This window comes from Eptatretus burgeri, chromosome 7, assembly GCF_056783735.1.
Source record: "Eptatretus burgeri isolate ZD-2024b chromosome 7, Ebu_testis_v1, whole genome shotgun sequence".
NCBI classification, from domain to species: domain Eukaryota; kingdom Metazoa; phylum Chordata; class Myxini; order Myxiniformes; family Myxinidae; genus Eptatretus; species Eptatretus burgeri.
This window is the reverse complement of record NC_140967.1, coordinates 73761149-73776059: the sequence shown is the minus strand read 5'-3', so window position 1 is coordinate 73776059 and position 14911 is coordinate 73761149. Positions and strand designations below refer to the sequence as shown.

General features: G+C 43.7%; 1 pseudogene; it reads left to right on the top strand.

Moving 5' to 3' along the window:
* Positions 1-795: 795 nt before the first annotated feature.
* On the top strand, positions 796-936 carry LOC147023544 (signal recognition particle RNA; annotated as a pseudogene).
* The last annotated feature ends 13975 nt before the right edge of the window (positions 937-14911 follow it).

Below are 14911 nucleotides of genomic sequence, written 5' to 3'. Positions count from 1 at the left end.
GTCCGCTATTCAGCACGTTGCCAGCGCGCAGGTCACCCGACATCGAGCATCGTGTTCGCGGTTATCAAAGGCGGTGGGATGCACGGTGCCAGCCCTGATTTGTGTCAGAGATTTGAGGGAAAATGTTTGGATATAATTATGTATGTTTGGTTGAGTTGAAGAAGAAGAAGATAGATATAATTCTTAAATGGAGAAATGGGTGGAAAAGTGTGCGCCGAGTGTGTACTGAAAGTTGCCAGCATTTTGGGTGCCATTTCTTCAATCTCCTCGGTACATGTTCTGTGCAGCGTGGACGTCATGTTGGGTGTGCTTTCTGTTCCATGGGTGGGAATTACTGCTGCACATGCGTTTGGCAGGCTGTGATTTCTGCAGAGGGGTGTCCGGCATAACACCTGCTTGGCCTTCCCTGAGAACCCATCTCACAGCGAAGGGTGCGCGTGGCTGGGATTTACCTCAGGAATAAGAGTAGAATGAAATCAGAGATATAATCAGACCAAGCTATGCAGTTTACACAACGCACTGTCCCGTTGTCCTGCGAGACAAAAGGGAAGGGACTATCTGTAAGGATATTACTGGAATAACTGTTGAGGGACAGCTGTATAATGGTTGCGATTGCTTTGGAGGGATATGTTTCCCAGAACCGCAACAAAAATATATATATATATATATATATATATATTATATATATATATATATATATATGTATATATTATATATATATATGTTTATATATTAACATATACACATATGTATATATATATATATATATATGTATATATACATATATAGATATGTACCGGGCGCAGTGGCGTGCGCCTGTAATCCGGCAACTCGGAGGCTTGGGTTGGAGGATCGCTTGAGGATGGGAGCTCTGCACTGGGCCACGCTATGAGAGGGTGTAGGGCAGCCCGGAATCATGGCGAAACCCAATCCTTATCCCTGTGTCGTAAGAGGCGACCAGGGTTGCGTCAGGAAGGGCATCCGGCGTAAAACCTATGCCAAATCAGTATGCGGATCATAACGGATGATCCGCTGTGGTGACCCCAAACGGGAGCAGCCGAAAGACGAACAACAACAACAACAACATATATAGATATGTATATATACAATATACAAATATAAATATGTATATATATATATATATATATATATATATATATATATATATATATATATATATGCAAAGAAGCACACTGACTGACATGATGCTGATGTCATACATAAATTATACCAACACGTCACTTCCAAACTGGGAGGCATCCATGCGGATGAGGCGACACTTGTTGTTGGCAAGTCGTGTCATCGGATTCGATTTGTGCCTTGCTGCCTCATCAAGTTGGGGGATTCGATTCAGTTATATTGATGAGCCTCATCTGGTCATGAACAAACGATCAGCAGCATGTTGTCCTGATAAGCCCACAACAAGGGCAAAATCTAGATCGACATCTCTGCTTCGTCTATTCGTGGCCATCGGCTTTAATCTGTCTGCAAAGGCTTGAGTACATTATGGATGCCTTCTCGTTTGGAAGTGAAGTGTTGGTATTATTTTTGTACATGACATCAGCGTTGTGTCAGAATTAGTGTACGTCTTTGGTTCAATTTAATATTCCTGAGTGAAAACCTCTTGACTGGTGATCAGCAGGGCAGAGACAATGTGCTCACATGGCAGGCAACAGTTGTTGCTGGCAAATCGTGCAGCAAGCACTGTCATGGGACTCGATTTGTGCCTTGCTGCCTCGTCAAGTTAGGGGGTTCGATTCAGATATATATGCAAATGCATATGCATATACTTTTTCCTTTGCTTTTGTGTAAATGCATGTGGTGGCGCCGTCTTATAAGTAGAATTGTCTCAATGTGCATGTGAAATAAAGACACTTTATTCGGTTGTAACTCTGCCTTTGCTTGCTTTCATTGCTTTCACTGTTATACGTGCATGATTTTCTTTCTGGCTGTAAAATACGTGCTTGACTGAGTGTGCATATAGATATAGATATAGATATAGATATAGATATTTATATCTATATCTATATCTATAGGAATGAATATATATATATATATATATATATATATATATCTATGAATGAATCTATTGTTACGGCTGTGGAAATTCGCAGACCACCATAAAGGACCTTAGATCAGTTATGACGATAAGTATATGTGTAGTTCGACTTCCCCACCGTTGTTTAGAGGGAATTTCCGTGTTCACAGGGCTGCGATCCTTTGAGATAGCCGTTTTTCTTTTCTCTGTCATTATTTTGGACCAATCATCCCCCAACAACCAAATCGCCACCACCAACAACGCCCCAAATAACTACACCAACCCACCACCACCTTCGGCCCCTTCACCTCCACAACCCCACTCCGCAAACATCGCCTCACCCCTACTCGCAAACGATGCCCGCCAACAACCAAATCGCCACCACAAACATCGCCTGACCTCCATTCTCAAACGATGCCCGCCAACAACCAAACTCCCACCACCTTCGCCTTTCGACTGAACGTCGTGCCATGGGTTGTGAATGGGATCCTTTCGATGAAGAAATCGGATCAGGAATGATTCACGCCCACTTTTCATCCATCCAATGGCTGAGCATCAGGTGGTGTAGCCCCGCCTCCAAACCCACTGTGATCCACAAATTTACATATGCACTCCTTCCCCGGCCTATATAAGCGCGAGCACAACGCAGCTTGCGGCAGTCTGGAGGGGTCGGAGAACAGGACGGAGCTCGAAGAGGCAGACGGCGGCAGTGTCGGTGGGGCAGAGTCGGGAGACGGAGCTCGGAGCTGAAGTCTTAAGGCAGACGGGGGCCGATCGATGGAGAGGAAGGAGCTCGGAGCTCAGGTCGAAGTTGAGGGGCGAGGAGGGCGAGTTGCTGAGTGGAGCAGGGACGTGGAGGAGGGTTCAGAGGCAAACCAGAGGGCTGAGTGGGGACCGCCGCCGGAGAAGGGGCGTAGCGGAGGCCACAGCCAAGAGGAGTTCGCCGGAGCCAGTGCGGTCCAGAGCGTCAACTCATTGGACGGAGCGTCAGCAATTCCCCTCTCCCTTACCGAGCTCCGCGCTAAGAAAGCGCCGGTAACCCCGTCCGTTCCCCTCCCCAACCGCGGTGCCGACGGTGAAACATGTGCCTGCGCGGAGAACGCCGGAGAGAGCTCACCGGCCACGCCAGGGGCACGAAGCCAGGCGCAGCGACGCTGACATCGCGGCTTGCCCGCCATCGCGCCACGAGGGAGCGGGTAAGACCCTTCGGTCTCGTGGACCTGGCCGCTCATCCAGGTTCCACGCACATTTGGTCCACGAACCTGTCTGCCACCCTTGCCTTTGAGGGTGGCTTTTTCCTTTGCTTTTGTGTAAATGCATGTGGTGGCGCCATCTTATCAGTAGAATTGTCTCAGTGTGTGTGTGAAATAAAGACACTTTATTCGGTTGTAACTCTGCCTTTGCTTGCTTTCATTGCTTTCACTGTTATACGTGCATGATTTTCTATATGGCTGTAAAATACGTGCTTGACTGAGTGTGCAATAAATGTGGTTGTTGAACTGTTCCACGTTTCGTTGCGTCCTTTCCCTTGTTTGAAAGTTCCATCTTGCATCCCGGAAGGAATTGGTAGAGGGGTGTAAGCACCCGGTAAATAATCACGTCCGTCGGGGCCGGCGATAACACGGCTCGGTTATCACTGAAGCACGCAACGGAGCGCTTAAGCGGTTCGTGTCCTAGGCCGGCCAGCGGCGAGGTACGATCGCCCGGTTTACTACTCACGCAGGTACTTAGGTCGGTCGAGTTTGGCGAACAACCCGATCCTGCGTGGGTGGCCGATTGGCACAATTGTAGTGTGGTCGAAAGACCCACCCGTGACGAGCTCCTGGCGGTAGTTCCAAGGAGGGTCACGACTGAATTGTCCGTTCCGGTGGGCGACGCAGTTGCGATTTGAGTTACGTGGCCGATCGCACGCCGGGCAAACCGAAATTCGTAAAAAAAAAAAAATATATATATATATATATATGTCTCTATATGTATGTATATATATATATATATATATATATATATATATATATATATATATATATATATATATATATATATATATATATATATATATATATATATATATATATATATATATATATATATATATATATATATATATATATATATGTATATTTATATATGTATATGTGTATATGTATATATATATATGTATATGTATATATATATATATATATGTATATATATATATATATATATATATATATATATATATATATATATATATATATATATATATACATATATATATATATATATATATATATATATATATATATATATATATATATATATATATATATATATATATATATATATATATATATATATATATATATATATATATATATATATATATATATATATATATATATATATATATGTATATATATATATATATATATATATATATATGTATATATATATATATATATGTATATGTATATATATATATGTATATGTATATGTATATATATGTATATGTATATATATATATATATGTATATATGTATATGTATATGTATATATATATATATATATATATATATATATATATATATATATATATATATATATATATATGTATGTATATATATATATATATATATATATATATATATATATATATATATATATATATATATATATATATATACTGGATGTTTTCCCCAATCGCTGTGCTGACTGATTTAATAAAAACACATGTTATACTTAACAAAACTTCTGCTCTATTCACTCTATTATTTGCTCAAGGTCATCTTCCATCTGCTTGGAAGTTAGCTAACATAACGGTTGCCAACCATTCTTGCTGCTTATTTCGGAACGAGCAAAGATCACTTCAACTTTCCTCGAAAGCTCCACTTAAAATGAGTGAAATGAAGCATTTTTTTTAATTTCGAATTGTTCTCACTCAAGTTTCAACATCATTGTAATACGAATGCATGTTGTTAAGTTGTTTTAAATTTCTTTATGCAAGATTATTTGTAATCCTGGCTCCCAATGGGTGGTGTAATATGATACACTAACATAGAGAGAATGGGGTATTTCCCCATCCTGAATACCCTCCACCAGATATGCTACTCCAACGTAGACCATACTTGGGGTACCCTGAGACACCATGAAAAATTTCGTTGGACATGGTTCTGTTGTTCTTTCGTTTTTGAAGTATATATATATATATATATATATATATATATATATATATATATATATATATATATATATATATATATATATATATATATATATATATATATATATATATATATATATATATATATATATATATATATATATTGTTGCGGATTCGCGCCCGCCGGCGTGCGAACGGCCACGTAACTCGAATCGCGGCACGTCGCCCACCGGACGGACAATCCAGTCGTGACCCTCTCGGACTAACGCCGGGAACCAGTCACGGGTGGACCTTTCGGTCTCACCGCGATCGAGCCAATCGGCCCCCGCGTGGGATAGGGTTGCTCGCCAAATTCGACCTACCTAAGTACCCACACGGAGGGTAGACCGGGCGATCGCACCTCGCCGCAGGTCGACTTCGGACACGGGCCACTTAAGCGACCCGTTCCGTACTATCGGGATAACCGAGCGGTGTTATTCGTCAGCCTCGACGGTTCGATTAATTATCGGGCGTCTTAGCCCACGACCAACCCTTTACGTGAAGCAAGATGGGGATTCAATGAAAGAAATGACGAAGCGAAGCGGGAAAACAGTTCAACAATAAGCACATTTATTTCGCGATGAACGGAAAGCACACATATACAATTCCACCAAAAGCACATGTAAAAGAAGAAGACAAAAAGCAAATGCAACAATGCAGATCTATCTGACTACCGGGCACTCGGCAACACTTATACAATTTTACTTCACAGACGGCGCCGACAACACACATTCCCAAAGCAAAAGAAAAGAGAACCACCCTCCAGGATGAGGGGGTAGGCGGGCCTGGGGCCGAGACCGTGTCGGGCCTACCCGTCTGATGATGAGACGCGGAGCGGCGGTGGTGCCTCAACTCCGCGGGCCTCGCGGACAGTGTCTGGTAGGGGGTGGGAAGGGGGCCCCCTTTTGTCGCACTATCTCAGCGCGGGGGGAAACAGGAGGGGGTTGCTGATGCTCGGGGAAAGGAGGATTTCACAAAATCTCGGGTCCCGCGACGAGTGTCTCCACCACGACCTCGGTCGCGCCGCCGGCCTCTCCCTCCGCAGTTCCCCGAATCCGACGCGAGCACCCCTTCAACCGCCTTCGCCGCCACCGCCTCTCCACAGCTCCGTCCTCTTCACTCCGACTCCGCAAACTCCCAACTGCGAACTCTTCCTCTTCTGACGGACGCAGTCGTTTTTATAAGCCCCGTGGCTTCGCTCTTTTACCCTTGACCCTCTGCCTCCGACCTTTCACCTCTCTAACTGGCTCCCCATTGGCCAGAGGAAAAGTGGGCGTGAATGCTTTTTGATCCATGAATTTGCATATCGCGACCGCGCTCCAACGCCCTGGAGGCGGGGCCAAATCGCCCCTCGCTCACCGATTGGACGGAACAAAAGTGGGCGTGAGTCGTTTTTGATCCGTTTTTCTTCGGAAAGTCCGTGATGTTTTTGAACACGCTGCTCGGTGCGCGCTCCGCACGAGTCCAGCATCGGTGCCCACGAGTGGCGCGAGATGACGGTGATGCGATGGTGGCGAGTTGTGACGGTAAAGGTCGTGGCGGTTGTGGTGAAGCGGCGTTGTGGTTGGTGGTTGTTGTTGTGATGGCTGTTGAGACGTGGTTGGTGGTGGTAATAATGGCGGCTGGTCCAAAATAAAGATAGTAAAAGAAAAACGGCTATCCTGAAGAGTCGCAGCCCTCATGAATGACATTTATTCCCTCTAGACAACGGGTTTGGGCCTAACTACACATATACTTACCGAGATATCTCACCTAAGGGAACTGAATGGTGGTTTGCGAATTTGGTCAACCACAACACTATATTAGTAAAACATCTTGTATACATGTATGTATGTTCCCGAAATACAGCCAAAACGGTACAAGATAGCGCAAAAAGTTTCAGCACACCTAACTCACCATTCAAATGTGGTGTACAGTATCAAGTTTTGTTCAAATCGGGAAAAAGAAAAAAATATTAAAAAATCAATTCCCGATTCAGTCAAGTACTCTTCGGGAGAATCAATGCAAACAACCTCAGCAGTATAGTTCCCTGGAGCTGTCTTTTTATTTTCTTGAAATGATTTATTTTAAAATCTGAAACATTAAGTATGGACAAAGAACGATTTATTTTTAAGCATAAAATAACCACCACCATTTTGATCTAATACTTCCGTGTTCATTAATAAATAAAATTGTGTTTAGAAGATTACGCACAATAATTTATTCGACTTTCTTTAATCCGTTTTTTTTTTCACATTGACGCACAATATCAAGTTTCGTTCAAATCGGGCAACGAAAAACATAATTAAAAAATCAATTCCCGATTCAGTCAACTTCTCTTCAGGATTATTTGATCAATGCAAACAACCTCAACGGTATAGTTCGCCGGAACTGTTTCTTTTTTCTGAAATGATTTATTTTGTCAACCGCTGTCACAACGGGAACCCGTTGGGTTCCCAGGTTGTCTTGTATATTACTAAAACTCTCATCTTGTGTATATATATATATATATATATATATATATATATATATATATATATATATATATATATATATATATATATACATATATATATATATATATATACATATATATATATATATATATATATATATATATGTATGTATATATGTGTATATATATATATATATATATATATATATATATATATACATGTGCACGTGAACATAGATGTATGTATGTTCCCAAAATACAGCCAAAATGGTACACGATAGCGCAAAAATTTTAGGGCCACATTACTCACCATTCGCCTGTGGTGTGCAGTATCAAGTTTCATTTAAATCGGGTAAAGAAAAAAATTATTCAAAAATCAATTCCCGATTCAGTCAAGTTTTGGTATGACGATTCATAAAGCGCAAGGACAAACCATGGAGAATGTGTTCATATTCCTCGAGAAACCGGTTGGCCGAACGATGACTCCTGAGGTAAATGCTCAAATTTTCTTCAAGTTAAAGTTTGACCACTAAATAATATTAAAATTTTGTCTTTTTTTTTTTTCATTAACCGCTGTCACAACGGGAATCCAATGGGTTCACAGGTCGTCTAGTATATATACATATATACATATATATATATATATATATATATATATATATATATATATATACACATATATATATATATATATACACATATATATATATATATACATATATATATATATATATATATATACATATATATATATATATATATATATATATATATATATATATATATACATATATATATATATATATATATGTATATATGTATATATACTAGACGACCTGTGAATATATATATATATATATATATATATATATATATATATATATATATATATATATATATATATATATATATATATATATACACAGTATAATCTAGACGATATATATATACACAGTAATCCCCCGCTATATCGCGGTTCACCTATCCTGACATGTGATCCCCCGCTTCATCGTGGTTTTTCCCTTAGAACATAACTAATTTTTTTCCGCGGATTCCCCAAGTATATCGCGGTAATCTATATTAATATTTCGGCACGCCCCTTTCTTTGTTCCACCATCAGATTTTTGTTACTGCATGAAATGAAACAAGATTTGGCACATATACTAATGATATTATTGTCTTCCTAAAGAGGCTCCTCAAAATTCGTTTTGATGCATTTTCACAAACTCCAATGGATTCCATTCAAATTCGGTACGATTATAGCTTTTGGTCCAACTTAGGTCATTGGCTATAAATTTTTCCATAACACTTCCGATATTCGAAAAAATCGATAAATCGATATCCATTATGGGATTTTCCATTCAAATCCACTCAAGTTAAAGGCCTACAAGGGGACGCAAATTTCCACTTTGCCTCGGGCGCTGTTTACCTCCGCTACGCCAAGCTGTTAGGGTTTGGGTTAGTGTTCGGGTTAGCTACCCCAACACTGACCCTAACCCTAACAGCTAACCCTAACCCGAACAGCTAACCCTAACCCTAACCCTAACCCTAACAGCTAACCCTAACCCTAACCCTAACCGCTAACCCTAACCCTAACCGCTAACCCTAACCCTAACCGCTAACCCTAACCCTAACTGCAACCCTAACCGCTAACCCTAACCCTAACCGCTAACTCCTAACCGCTAACAGCTATTCAGGAAATTTGCAAGAAAGCCGGACAATGCCAGGCTTTATTGCTAGCCCGAGCAACGCCGGGCATTACTACTAGTAATATATAAAATATAAATTATTTAAGCAATAAATTTTACCGCGTGGCGCTCGACCAGTCACACAACGCACGAGACAAAGTTTCGCTTGTGAACTTCGAATATTTTCTACGTTTTTTCTCCAAGCCCTACGATGCCGTCCAAACGCCTTGCACCTTATAAGGCGTCTGGCAAGGAACCGAAGCGCCAGAGGAAGGTTTTTTTCACTCGATATAAATCAAACCCAATCGTGTTTATACACCGCCCAGCGTTTAATAATCGCGATACAAATCAAACCCAATCGTGTTTATACACCGCCCAGCATTTAATAATCACGATACAAATCAAACCCAATCGTGTTTATACACCGCCCAGCGTTTAATAATCACTCAATATAAATCAAACCGAATCGTGTTTATACAACACCCAGCGTTTAATAATCACTCGATATAAATAAAACCCAATCGTGTTTACACACCGCCCAGCGTTTAATAATCACTCGATACAAATCAAACCGAATCGTGTTTATACACCACCCAGCGTTTAATAATCACTCGATATAAATCAAACCCAATCGTGTTTATACAACACCCAGCGTTTAATAATCACTCGATATAAATAAAACCCAATCGTGTTTACACACCGCCCAGCGTTTAATAATCACTCGATACAAATCAAACCGAATCGTGTTTATACACCACCCAGCGTTTAATCATCACTCGATATAAATCAAACCCAATCGTGTTTATACACCCCCCAGCGTTTATTATGCACTCGATATAAATCAAACCCAATCGTGTTTATACACCGCGTTTATTAAAAAAATAGGCATTTTGGGGAGAGGCGTCCATTCATCGCGAATTTTCACTTTTCGCGGGGGGGGGGGGGGGGGGGTTGGAACGTAACCCCCGTGATAAACGGGGGATGACTGTATATTGTTATGGAAATGGCCCTTAGTATGCTATTAAATATAGAATTAGCCCAGATCCCCCATTAAATGCATGTTTAGCCAGGTTGTTCGGTAATTTGACGTTACATGTGTGTCGGGAGGTGTCACAGGCTGTTATTTGTTTGTGCAGTGGTGGTGTATCAAGAGACTTCTTCTTCCTTGCCCTTGTGGTGAATTGAGGTGAATTGAGGGACATGACGCGGGATCACATGTTGTGCGTCTCGCGTATAAGGGGAGGTCTCTGCGGCACGAGTGGTTGTCCCCGGGGCATTGCCATTTACATCGGCTGTTCACTTGATGCTCGTTAACTGAAGGTGCTCATTGACTGGTGAGAATGGAGATTATATCGAACTCCGTGCTTACGCGGATTTATTCTGCGGTGATTAATTGCACATGTATACGTTACTGCTTATGTACTCCTAGCTGAACCTGTATTCCCCGGTGTGCCCACAGAAGCGGCTCCAATCAAATGGAATAAAGCCGAAACTCTGAAGGTTCATCTCTCGCTCTCATTTCAATTTATTCCATTTGGTTTTCTCGGCTCTCTCAACCAACGATGGACAAGATCTACAAACCAGAGAGGTTCGACGCAGACCCAAACGCGACTGACGCAGAAATGAAATGGTCGCATTGGTTCTGTTCCTTCTCACACTATCTGACCATCATCGAGGAAGGAGCTGACAAATTTGCCGCTCTCGTGAATCATGTCTCGCCCAGCGTGTACAGGCTCTTCTCGGAGTGCGACACTTACGAAGCAGCGATTGACGTGCTGCAGGCGCTCTACGTGAAGCCCAAGAACGAGGTATACATACGACATCTTCTCAACACACGCAAGCAAGCAGCCGGGGAGACAATCGATCAGTTCCTGCAAGTTCTGAATCAGCTGGGAAAAGACGGCAGCTTCCGGGCCGTAAGCGCCGAGGAACACCGAAAGGAAGCCACACGGGAGGCATTCATCCAAGGACTCAGATCAGCCCACATACGGCAACGCTTACTAGAGAAAGCGCAACCCACTCTTGACAAGGTAGTCGATCAGGCACGAGCGATGGATATGGCTCAGCAGCAATCTGAGTCATTTGGGACACCGATGCTGCTAATGAACGCTGCTACGGTGGGAACTCAAGGAACCCCACTGGCACAGACACAGCCAGACATAGGGGATGGAGAAACACCCGAGGAGCCGGATACCCAGGCCACGTCAAACTCCTCAGCAACTGCTCCGGTTGGTAAATGCTTCTTTTGTGGGTACAAAAGGCATCCTCGTCAAAAATGTCCCGCCAGAGATGCCACATGCATGAATTGCGACAAGAAAGGGCATTATGCCAGGGTATGTAAATCTACTCTAAGGAGAAATAAACCCACTTCTGCGGCTCTCTACTCGCAGAATAAATTAACTGCAGCCTCCCCGGGGAATCTATCCAAGGCTATCATCAACGTACGAATTAACGGGCATATGGCTGAGGCACTGATTGATACCGGTAGCTCTGAAAGTTTCGTCAACAGCTCGCTAGTGAAGGGCAGGAAATGGGTAATCCACCCGACTGACAATACGGTATGCATGGCCGCCACCTCACTACAATCCCGCATACGAGGGTACTGCAATGTTGAATTGGACGTAAAAGGGTACACGCATCGGGATGTAAGGGTACTGGTGCTTCGTGATTTGTGCGCAGACGTAATTCTGGGTCATAATGTCCTCAAGCAGCACACGAGCGTCGAAATACCCTTTGGAGGAAGCAAACCTCGTCTAATTTTAAATGCGTTGACCACCGCGGAGGTGACGTCCCCCCAGCTGTTCGCTAACTTGTCGCCGGTCTGCAAACCGATAGCGATTAAATCGCGGCGATATACCACTGCTGATATGAACTTCATCACTTCAGAAACCAAGCGATTACTGGAAGAAGGAATTATAGAACCGAGCGACTCGCCATGGCGCGCACAGGTGTTAGTAACCAGCAGTCAGAACCATAAGAAACGAATGGTTGTCGATTATTCCCAAACGGTCAATCGCTTCACCCAACTCGACGCCTACCCCCTGCCGCGCATAGATGAGATGGTCGAACGCGTGGCCAATTATAAGGTATTCAGTACCATCGACTTGCGAAGCGCCTATCATCAAATTCCCATCCGAGAGGAAGACAAACCTTACACTGCATTCCAGGCAGGGAGGCGCCTCTACCAATTCAGGAGAATACCTTTCGGTGTCACGAATGGGGTAGCTTGCTTCCAACGGGTTATGGACGACATCATCTCAGATGAAAACCTCAAAGACACTTTTGTTTACGTGGATAATGTCACAGTGTGCGGTAGGGATCAGAGGGAACATGATAGGAATCTGGACAGATTCTTGAGCATTGCTAGAAAATATAATCTGACTCTCAACTACGAGAAATGCGTATTCTCGGCAAGGTCAATTGATCTTCTCGGCTACACGATAGCCGACGGCACAATTAAGCCTGATCCTGAACGATTGCGCCCGCTCCGTGAGCTTCCACCACCTCAGGACTTGCAGACAATGCGCCGGGTGATCGGGATGTTCGCTTACTATGCGAGATGGATTTCGCAATACTCCGAGAAAATACATCCCCTAGTGCATTGCAAAAACTTTCCACCAGATGCCGCTGTTGTAAGAGCTTTCCACAACCTCAAGGATGATATCAGTAAGTCCGTGGTTTTATCGATCGACAGCTCGGTGCCCTTCGTGGTGGAAACCGACGCTTCAAATCACGCCATAGCTGCTACACTTAATCAGTCTGGGCGGCCGGTCGCGTTCTTCTCGAGAACTCTCTCTAGAAGCGAGCAGAGACACTCAGCGATAGAGAAGGAAGCGTACGCCATCGTTGAAGCGCTGCGGAAATGGAGACATTATTTACTGGGAAACCACTTCACGCTCGTTACGGACCAACGATCCGTGGCATTCATGTTTGATGGGAAAAATAACGGGAAAATTAAGAATGAAAAAATTATGAGATGGCGGATAGACCTAGCTTGCTACAGTTACGACATTGTTTACCGGCCCGGGAAAGAAAACCCTGCTGCAGATACCTTCTCTCGGGTCTACAGTTCGGCAACAATCAGTCAGGCTTTGCAAGACCTCCATGTGTCTCTGTGCCACCCGGGGGTAACCAGGATGGCACATTTCGTGCGCAGACAAAATCTTCCCTATTCTGTTGAAGATATTAAACAAATGAATGCTTCATGCCCTGTTTGTGCTGAACTAAAACCCAGATTCTTTGGCGCGGCATCTGGCAGACTGATCAAGGCCACTTCCCCCTTCGAGAGACTAAACATCGACTTCAAAGGGCCCCTGCCGACCGAGACAGACAACAGATACATATTCACCGTTGTTGATGAATATTCAAGGTTCCCTTTCGCATTTCCGTGCTCGGATATGACCTCGGGCACTGTCGTGAGATGTCTCTCTGACCTCTTCGCTATGTTTGGGAGACCTTCGTACATACATTCAGACAGAGGGCCGTGTTTCATGTCGGCCGGGCTAAAACAATTCCTACTAGAGCTCGGCATAGCAACTAGTCGAACGACGGGTTACAACCCACAGGGAAACGGGCAGGTGGAAAGGTATAATGGAGTTATTTGGAAAGCCGTAACTCTGGCGCTGAAATCGAGAGGACTGGGCCCCGAGCGGTGGGAGGTTACTCTTCCCGACGCTCTGAATTCCATACGCTCTTTGCTCTGCACGTCCACCAATGCAACTCCTCACGAACGAATGTTTACTCACCAGCGACGTTATGTTGACGGTCAAACGGTGCCCAACTGGCTGACCCATCCCGGTACAGTGTTCATGAAACGCCCGGTACGACAAAGCAAGTATGAACCCCTGGTGGAGGGGGTCGAACTCATTGACACTAATCCAGAGTATGCCCATGTCAGGCTCCCGGATGGCAGGGAGACCACTGTGTCGGTTCGCCATCTGGCTCCCTCAGGTACTCCTCCCGCCGGTACACCACCTTCTGGCACTCCTCCTTCTGACATTTCCCCCCCAGGAACTCCACTGGGCGACGGGGCTGCCGCGTTCCACCCGAGAGCGATCGAGGAGTCATCCCCGGCACAAGTCGAGGCTCACCAAGAGGATCCGGAGTCTCCCTCAAGTGAAACTGCCGTTTACTCCCGGAGAGGTCGGCGAATAAGGCCCCCTCGACGACTCAATCTGTAAAGGGGATTATCGGCATTCTCGCTGCTCATGCTCCCATATGCTCATTATATCATATATCGATGCTCATTTCCATGCTCCTACAACTCAAAATAATCACTGCTTGGCATGTATGCTTCTGTAGACCTATTAGTCCGCGTTGCTTAAAATGTATACTCCTATAGTGCTAAAGCAATCATGGTGTGTAAGATGGGCCCCTAGTTACATTTTAAAGGTGAGGAGAATGTGGTGAATTGAGGTGAATTGAGGGACATGACGCGGGATCACATGTTGTGCGTCTCGCGTATAAGGGGAGGTCTCTGCGGCACGAGTGGTTGTCCCCGGGGCATTGCCATTTACATCGGCTGTTCACTTGATGCTCGTTAACTGAAGGTGCTCATTGACTGGTGAGAATGG